This window comes from Rhipicephalus sanguineus, chromosome 7 (genome assembly GCF_013339695.2).
Source record: "Rhipicephalus sanguineus isolate Rsan-2018 chromosome 7, BIME_Rsan_1.4, whole genome shotgun sequence".
Taxonomy (NCBI): Eukaryota; Metazoa; Arthropoda; class Arachnida; order Ixodida; family Ixodidae; genus Rhipicephalus; species Rhipicephalus sanguineus.
In genome coordinates, this window is record NC_051182.1 from 111,581,342 (window position 1) to 111,591,158 (window position 9,817).

Sequence of the window (9,817 nt, forward strand, 5' to 3'; positions counted from 1 at the left end):
CCCGTAGACTGAAATTGCGTGTAGTTCTGGTGACTGTCAACGTCAGATGCCGCCGAAAAATGGCGTGAAGCGACAGAAAGTCTTAACGTTGAATTAGGAGTGATGGTGGATGGGTTAGAGAACACATCAGCGGCTCGTTGTTCTTGGTTAGACATATCAAACTTCCTGGCTCTTCGTGAGTTGTGAAAACCTATTTCGGGAACACTGCGCAAACTTTTTATCGGATCTTTATCTGCAGTGTTCGCGACTGGTGACCAAGAACTACGCGCCCAGGCAGCTTTTCGAAGGACCACAGAGTTCACGTTCGCCGCAAGTGGCGCGGCGACGTTGTTCATCTTGTGCTTATTAAGTTGCTTCCGTCAATGCTAGCATCTGGCGCTCCAGAAGCGAGGGGTGTCGTTGTTGCTGTATATTATTCCCCCAGCTTACAAATGTGCAAGCCCGGTCGAGTTGGTTTCCTCATAGAACGATGGTGTCAACCGCGCGGAATCAACCTTGGGAATGAATAGCTGAAAATAAAAAGCCAGCTGATTTCCAACTTGCTTCATATTACGAACTGCAGAAGGTATACACCACCGGTTATCAGGATGGCTTCGAAACAATATCGAGAGAATAGGAGACAGCTTCAGAATGAGCCCATTCTACCCCTTTAAGCCTAGCGAGGTAATAGCGCTCACCTTGTGGTAAGTGCGATTGGCGCAACTATCACTAACATTACAGATAGGTTTGGCCTCATTTATCTCTGGAATTAGGAACTATACCTCGTCAAAACGCCACACTGATCGAAGAAAGAATAATCAGATGATTACACTATGCATGCCTAGATGTCCCTGCTCGGCAGTGTACCCTTGCGTGTGTATAGCCGATCAGCTCTATCAAACTGCATAGGTAGCTTTGTGTATTCGGCCCTTTTCATATGAGACGGCAATAGAACACAATTCAGGGACAGTCCAATCTTTCTGAAGCAGGAACCACTCCGTCCACATGACCACCACGGTGACGTATGCTTAGACCTTTTTCTCTGCGGCCGCTTCCCACTGGCTAGGAAGAAAAAAATCCAGCCAGCTCCACTTCGCGAACACTGTCGAAACAGCGAAGCTTATGCCCGTCATTCATCAGGCTATATCGCACTTCTATGTTTTTCATGTCTTCCCTCCGCTGGCGCTTAGCTTTATACCCCTGTCACACGGGCACCCGTGAACTCCGTTTAACTCCCTCGTCTTTTCCTCGAGGGAGATGGGGTTCATGTCACACGGTCACCATTTCGCTGAGGAAGTTAAATGGAGCTTTTGGTGGAGGGCGTTCGGTAAAGACCATTTCGGCTCGATGGAGTACTCTCGTTCCCAGCCAGCTACTGCTACGCTGAAAACCACACTAGCAAAGTCGTCCTAATGAGCTCAATTATAATTTTAAGAACTATGCTATGTTTTTGCGTAGCATTTCACTCCACGTAGTGTAAGTTTTAGTTGTATTTTTTCGGACATCAGTGCTTGTACTCTCCACACCAACGTCTCGCCAAGCCGCCGCCTGTGAAGCGTCGCGCCATATTTGTTTCTGCACGTGTGAGGCGCACGCACAAGCACTGTGACAGCAATGGTGATTCCGAGCACTTCATCAACACACAAAAACACGTTTTTGTTGCTTTAAAAAGGCGACTGCACCGGCAAAAAATTGGACGTGTCGACGAACGCAGCAGCGCTGTTTCTGCCCCATGCGGCAACTGTCGAAAGCTTGCACCGAGCCGTGTAGCATGGCCACAACTCCATTCTGGTTAAGCTCCATTAAAAGTAGTTCAATGCGGAACGGAGATAAACGGAGTTCGGTGTGGGCCGTGTGACAGGGGTATTAGGCCTCTCCTGCGCGAACATCGCGGTTGGCGCGGCGACGACATGTCCGTTACTCTTGCGTCAGCTTTCGCTGACGCTCACGTCGGGCGGCTTCTTCATCGTGATAACGACAAATGTTCGCCATCTTGAAAGGACACTGACCCGCTATTTTACACTCTACCGCGCATCACCGCGTCACCCCCCCCCCCCCCCCCCGCTCTTGGCGCGTTTCTCGAAGGTTTCATCCCTCGACGTCCTCCGCCCTCGCTTCTCGTAGCACGCCCTTTCCTCTTGCAGCGCACGCAGCCCTCCCCTTCCTACCGAGCCTCACTCTCGCCCCACTGCGAGGCCACGCGTGATCACCGCTTATTCAGACGGGGGAGAAATGCTCGGGGGGTAAAGGCGTAGCCTAGTGACGTCAACTCGCGAGGAGAAGTCACCACAAATGACCCCCACTCACACGGACGGGGCGAACGGAGGGGGAGACCAGTGTTACCAGACTACTCCTGTGGCTTGTACCGCCCGTTTCACCAGCTGCTGACGACGATGACCCCAGCTACAGATGACCCCAACTGCAGACTGGACACCCACTGCCGCTCTCTGCAGGAGCAAGTGCAACAATGTGGCCAAACAAGAGCCAGAAATTCCGCCACATCCCCCACGGCTCGCCGCGAACTGGTGTGTCCGTACGGACGTGGTGGAGCAGCTTCATTACCAGCCAGAAGAAAAAAAAAATTGACCCCACTCAGAGTGGTAAAAGTTTCTCCGAAGCAGGTTTCTTGGCCCTCTAACCTAGAGGTTGAAAATTCAACCAACGTGTTGGCTTTCTTTTCTTTATTATCAAACACAGTACAGAATGAAATTGTTAGACATTTCGTAGCACACGGCTGACTATTTATCATAATTTTGAGCAACACTCAGATTGAAAAGACACAATGGAGTTAACGAGGAGACTATTACAGCTAATACACGCTTGTAAACAGAATTTCAGTATAAAGCGCGCAAAATTTTACAAAAGGTGTCTTTAAAACGATCACTGGAACAAGTGAACGCCCTCTTTAAAACAAAATCATCAAAGGGAAACAAAATGTACAACTCTTGGAAGCAGGCCTTCACAATAATAATAACAGTAATAATTGTTGGTGTATAACGTCCCAAAATCACGATATGATTGCGAGGAACGGCACAGTGGGAGGCTCCGGAAATATCGACCACCTCGGGTTCTTTTACGTGTACCTAAATCTAAGTATACGGACCTCAAGCATTTTCGCCTCCATCAAAAATGCGGCCGGGATTCGGTCCAGCGACTTTTGGGTCAGCAGTCGAGCACCATAACCATTAGATCATCATGGCGGCTAGACCTTTACCATGGGACTAATGAAAAATATAGATTTAAGTCACAAAATGAAGCAATACGTGCTAACAGCTTAAGAACCAAAACGACATAGAAGTTTTTAAAAGGGCGTATAATTATATAAATAGACAAATAAACAAATAAATATTAGGATGTCGCGCGCCCAATTTAGATACTACACCAAGCCACAATCTAATAACAATAATATCTCGGGTTCTACGTCCCAAAACCACGACATGATTATGAGAGACACAGTAGTGGAGGGTTTCGGAAATTTCGACCATCTGGTGCTTTTTAACGTACACTGACACCGCAGAGTACACGGGCCTCTTGCATTTCGTCTTCATCGAAATACGACCGCCGCGTCCGGTTTCGAACCCGCGAACTTCGGGTCAGCAGGGTCAGCAGCCGAACACCATAACCACTGCTCCACCACGGCGGACTAAACCACAGTATGGGAGCAGGTCTATGGCAAATTATTAGATCACTTAGCAACGCTTCGGCGTAAGCTACAGATTCAGATACTTGACATGTCAGCTAGATTGTTTACCCGACAGTGTTTACAGAAATCGCCAAGTGCGTGCTCCTGTGTGCGTGCATGTGTGTGTGTATGTGTGTGTGTCATAGTCAAGATGTTCTGAGACAATTCAAGCACTACATTCAGACAGCTTACTGACGAAATAATGAACAAAGGCCAATGCTTCCCTCAGCATCAAACAACTTGAAAATTCAATGCGAGGGTCCATGAAACAATGCCACAATTATACAAATTTATGCAATTCGCACAGTTCTCCAGAGACTTATATAATGATGCAGCCACAATGGTCTAGTGAATATGGTCTCGATTGCTGATGAACCGAAGGTCCTGGGATCGAATCCCGGGCGCGGCGACCGCATTTCGATGGAGGCGAAATGCTAGAGGCCCGCGTAGCCCGATTTAGGAGCCCGTTAAAAAACACCATATGGTCAAAGTTTCCGGAGCCCTCCACTGCGGCGTCCCTCTAATCATATCGTGGTTTTGGCACGTGAAACTCAACAACTATTATTATCCTGATATAATGATGATGGTGTAATACTAGAATCGCAGTCCCGTCGTCGCGATAACCATTTAGGACATCACTCCCGGTAATTTATTCGATTATCGTAACATGACGGTAATATATCCTTTCCCAAATTTATCAAACCTACGCTCAACATTAACACATGCAATACTTCGATGATCAAACGAAACAGCTTCGAAACGGTTGCTCATTTACATGGCTGCTGCTACTACTCAGCGGAAGCCTATAGCAACCGATTAGAAAGCACTCTGGCTCCAAATACAAAAGCAGAAGAAATGACATTTTGGCTGGCAACCACTGTCGAAGAACCTTCCAAACATCATTTTCAGCGGAAGTCATCAGTAACTGTTACATGCACACTGAAAGTTGTACAGTCGTTACAGGCATTAGTTACAACGAAGGAACAAGGTTCTGCGCCTACTTTGGATCCGGGATGTCGCCCACCTTCAGGAACTGCCGTATGTGCAACCAGCAGTAAGGATTGAGGTCGACTAGCTGCTTCTGACCGTCGTCGCGTCTGTGGCAAGTCACAAAGCACTCGACGACCCCTGCCAGGCGCATGAAGTCGTCCAACTCGGTGAAGCTCTTCAGGCTGTCCTCGATTCGCGACACGGCCTCGTTTTCGTCCACGGAAGCGAGTTCCTGCACTTTCACCACAAGCTCGTGGTTGTGCTGCATCAGCTCGGCAGCTGCAGCGCAGTACTTGTGCCTAGTTCCCATCACGAAGTGAGCCGCCCGCGTCACCAGCGAGTTGTTGCGACGCACGACGTCCTTGATGGGGAACCAGCCGCCGCAGAGCCGCCCGGTCCAGCAAGTGCGCATGCTGAGGAGCATGTAGTTGCTTGAGACGTTCGGTGACAGCATTTGGACAAACCAGGTGCTCGCCTCGCAGTTGTACGGGTACAAGTATAGGCGGCATAACGTCCGGCTAGACTCTAACTTGTCCACCAGCATCCGAGCCTCGCCCTCGCTGATGCAGAGACCCTTAAGCGACAGCTTGCGTATGCTCTTGTTCTTCGACAGCGCTTGTAGCAGCTTCTGCTCGGACAGGTCGACGGAACGCAAGTTTTCGGAGTCGATCTCCAGCCGCAGCTTCCTAAGCGCCGTCGTGTCGGTGAGGTACTGCTCAATCAAGGAGCTCACCTCGCCGTTAAACGTCGACCCGGTCATCTGGAGAACAACAGACTTCACATGACTGCACGCAGGCAGCAGAGGCAGTATGGTGCGCAGCAGCGCGACTTCGTCACCATTGTGCCAGTACTGGCTGATGCGGGAGACCTCCTTGCACTCCGGGATCACCGTAGCGGTTTCGTTCGAGACGATGAGTTGGCGGAGGACAAAACGCTCCGGCGCTCCCGTGTCCCGAATGACGCGGCATATCTGCACCACATCGTATTGGTCGCATGTCTGGACATTTACCTTTTTCAAGGAGGTGTGACACGCGAGAGCCCGGAAGAAGGAGCTGCAATTTTGCGGCTTCACCCACGACACGCCCATGGTCAGCTCCTCCAGCGTATTGTTCTCTGCGAGTGCCGCCAACCAGTAAGGAATCAGGCTTGACCCGCTCCAGAATATAGGAACCGGTGTGTTCATGTCGCAGTCGTTTCCGTAAAAAATGCAGCAGTCCATGTGGAACCTTTTAAGGCCCCGGTTTCGGCTCAGCATATCAGTGATGATCATATTGCTCCGTCTGTCTAGTGCAAATTCGATTAGCTTCAGCTCGGAGAGGATGTTGTTGCAGAAAAGCGCACCGACGATCGGACGAAGATCGTAGATGATCAAGCAAGAGCTTGACGTCAAGGTCAGGCTGAGCAGCGTCTGGTTACACCTCAAGTAGTCGGCGAAGATGTCGCCACACTGGGGCGAGACAGTGTTTAGTAGACTGATGTGGAGCGACAGCGTCGAGATCGTCACGTTCTGCCCGAGTCCTCGAAGGACGACGACCGCTTCGTCACCCTCAAAAATCTGGTCGGACATGGTGAGCGTCGTCAGTGACCGTGTGCTAGCCAGGAGCTCCGAGAGGCCCTCGAGGGACGTGCGGTTGAAAGGCACATAGCTCAACTGAAGCTCTTGCAGATGTTTCAAGTGCGGGAGCGCCGCTGCGAAGCTCTGCGAAGCGTTCGTGAGCTTCCCGCAGAACGTCAGCTTTGTAAGGCCCGGACTCTTGAGCAACGCGTCGCATATGAGCTTATGGTGATGTCTGAACACGTAGTGATTCAGGTGCACCGAAACGAAGCAGTGGTGATGCGACAGCAAGTGGCACAATAGCGTTGCGGCTTCACTCTTTTCCACTGTATAACTTAGGAACGTAGAAACGTCCGCGCAACGCCTTTCTACGAGAGACAGTTGGCCCGGAGAAAGTTCCCTCAGTTCGAGACCCACTTGCCAGAAGATCTCGTTCCACAGGGGAAGGTCTGCGAAGACGCTGCACAGACGATCCTCGCTGCTCGTGCATAGGGTCCGGTAGTTCATCAAGGAGCCCGATGAGTGACTTTTCAGGAATAGCATGTTCGACGCGAGTCCACCGCAAGTGTCTGAAGACGCACGCTTGTATCACGCTCTCACAAGGCGATCGACGCTCGCATGTGGGACTGTTTGTCTCGTCCACAGACAAGACAATCTTACAACAACACCAACGACGCTACGTGTGATGCCGCCTGGGAAGCTGTGGAGATCGCAGCAAAGTAGCGATAGGTGGCCTCCGTGTCTCGGTTCACGTGTTTACAGTGGTGTAAGAGAGGGAGATGGGAAGCTGAGGATCTAAATAGCTTTCTGACTTTCGCGGGGAGAATGGCAGCGCAGAGGTGCACGCGCCCTGCACGTGTTTTCACAGGATTCTCGCCTCGCCAGGCGTTTAAAGGGAAACCGCATTTATGAGGACTGCTTTGGTAGCTGCAGTTTGGCGAAACGGCATTGTCTGCTCAGCCTTGAAGGAGATGCGAACCTACTACTTCTTTGTAAACACGGGTAGGCACAGTCGATAGGTTTCCCCTGTAGCGACGTCCCGGCGCTTGCTCCGCATTCCTTCTACCGCGACGAATGCTTTAAAACTGAAGGCGGCGGGGAAGCAGGCATTTGACAAAGAAACAAGCTTCCTCCAGGTTTCACACGCATCACCTGAGAGAAGCGCCGACGGGGGTCAACAGGCACAGCGGCTGCTGCGGCCGTGCGGGCGGGGCTGTCAATGCAGTTTCTACAGGTAGCCGCCGAGAGCCCAGACAGTGCTACCGAAACCCGCAAAAAGAAAAAAAAATGTCCCCCGCTCTTTTTTTTCCCCCGAACAACTGTGGAACTCCTGTCCTGACGCAAAACAGCACCGACAATGTTTTCATCCCGAATCCTTTTCTCGACCATCAACTGCACAAGAACGACATAATTACCTTGCGTTGACTTACACTGTGTCTAGCAGTGTCACTTGGCAAAGAGAAGGTTATCTTTGCATGGATTAGCACGAAAGGTTCACACCGTGGATGAGACAACAAAAACCACGGATGACATCCACTCAGTGCTAAGTGAAGTTCATTAGGCTCATGGAAAATAAGAAAAGTGCGAAAACCACGTCGCGCTAAAGAAGCCAAGAATATCGTTGTCTCCTTAAAAAGCGCAAAAAGAAAAATAAGTTTTACCATTATCGCTAAACAATATACTTAATCGCCAGCAAGCGTGTGCACTTTTATCAAGACTTATCTTCCCTGTGTGTATCGCACGCTCGTTAATCTAGCACGTTGTATAACAAACGCAAAAATGAACAACGCAGTCTGGCGGTCGAAATGTGGAGAAGAAAAATAGGGAGTAAGAAAATCGTAGCGCCCGAACAAATGAGCCGGTTCAGTTAATCACGCAAACGGACACAACTCGTCGGTACACCGTGTTTAATACGATAGCGTTAAAGAACTCGTTTCGCAGAAATTACGGTGACGGCGTTGTTGGTTATGAACGAAAAATCATCATCTTGCCCGTGACCGAAAAAACGATCAAGATGCAAATAAAATAAATAACAAAAAAATCTTCGGTTCGAGTAAGAATCGAACCCAGGCCGTCTGCGTGGCAAACAGATGTTCTACCACAGAGTGACGTCATTGCATGAAACTGCTTCGGGAAAAACAACACTATATGAATGTCATGTAGTGGAAGGAATCTCATTATTGCATGTAACATTGCGTGGCAGGAGCATGGAATCGCGCAAGGCGCCAACACATGTGAATTTCGAAACGAGTGGATTGCGCAATTGTGCCACCCCCCTGGCTACGGCACTGTCTTGAAGGCGAAGTTCAAGTGTCGTACAAGTACTTTTATTCTTTGCTCGCCGATGAGCAGATGACGCGCATACAAAAACTCAGCAACAACTGTGATAAGCGCGGCGGCGGATGTCTTCCATGCGAAACTTAAAACCCCCGGTGACAGCACCACCAAATTTTCGCGACGTAGGCCGGTTACTGTTACTGTTACTTAATGTTACTGCAGGCACGACACACCTCGTATCGCTACGCTTCTCACAGCTCTCGGGAGGGAGAGTGGGGTACTACTGCGGCACAGAGTTATTTATTTGTTTTTTGTTATGTCCGGGGTTGTCGTCGGCCCGTAGACGTACGTATGGGTCGCGGTAGCCTTTTTTAAAATGCACAGAGAGCCTCGAACGGTTGAACTGGTTTTTATTCATGCTCCTATGGAGGCGGCAGCCGAGCTGTCGGCGGGAACGATTGGTGGCTCGTTTGTGACGAGCGGGGGACAGAGGGGGGAGTCTAACAACTTGGTCATTCCCGCAACCGGTCGTCCGCAAGTTCGTTGTACCGATGGCTCGGGAACGGGAACCAAGGAGTGCTTGGGACGCAACATCCCCTGGAAGCGATCTGGGGGCCGCCGTGGATGCGTGGACGCTCTGGGCACGTTTCCTTGCGTTCAGGGCCGGGCGGCGGCAGCGCCCATTCTTCTGGTGCGAATCGTGCGAGATGCCAGGCTAAGTGGACGAAGCTTCCTTCGGGGTGCCTGCTTGAATGGGAGCTTCCCTTGGCAAATTACCTGAACGACGTGGCTGCGTACGCCCTTTCCACCGATGTCGACGACCCATGACCGCAAACCTATGCGTTTGTGTGCCGTTGCTACAACCAAAACCCTCTATAAAAAAAAAGAGCTTTTTTTTTTTTACAACCTACCCGGGCCTTCTGTTAAACTGGCGCGCGTATATCCGCTCTCCACTTTCACTTCTCCTGCTACGCGAGAGCTTTCCTTCCCCCGACGATGTTTTCGCTGAGGTCTGGGTTCTCATTTCTCGTCCTGTAGTGCCTTGAATAGTGTTGTGCTGCCTGAAGAGAAAGGGCACGATGCGGCGTTGCATTGTCCCACTCTGATCTTTTAGTAAGGGCGCGTTTTAGTTCAGCTACGTATGGCTCTGCTTGTCCGTTCGTCGCCGGGTGGTAAGGAGCTGATGTAACAGACGAGATGCCGTTGTCGCAATAAAACTTGAGAATCTCTGTGGACACAAACGGAGTGCCGTTGTCGGACAACACCTTGCGCGGGAGGCCGAACGTTTGCGAACAACAACCGGAGAGTGTCGGTGACTGCTGCCGATGTCGCTG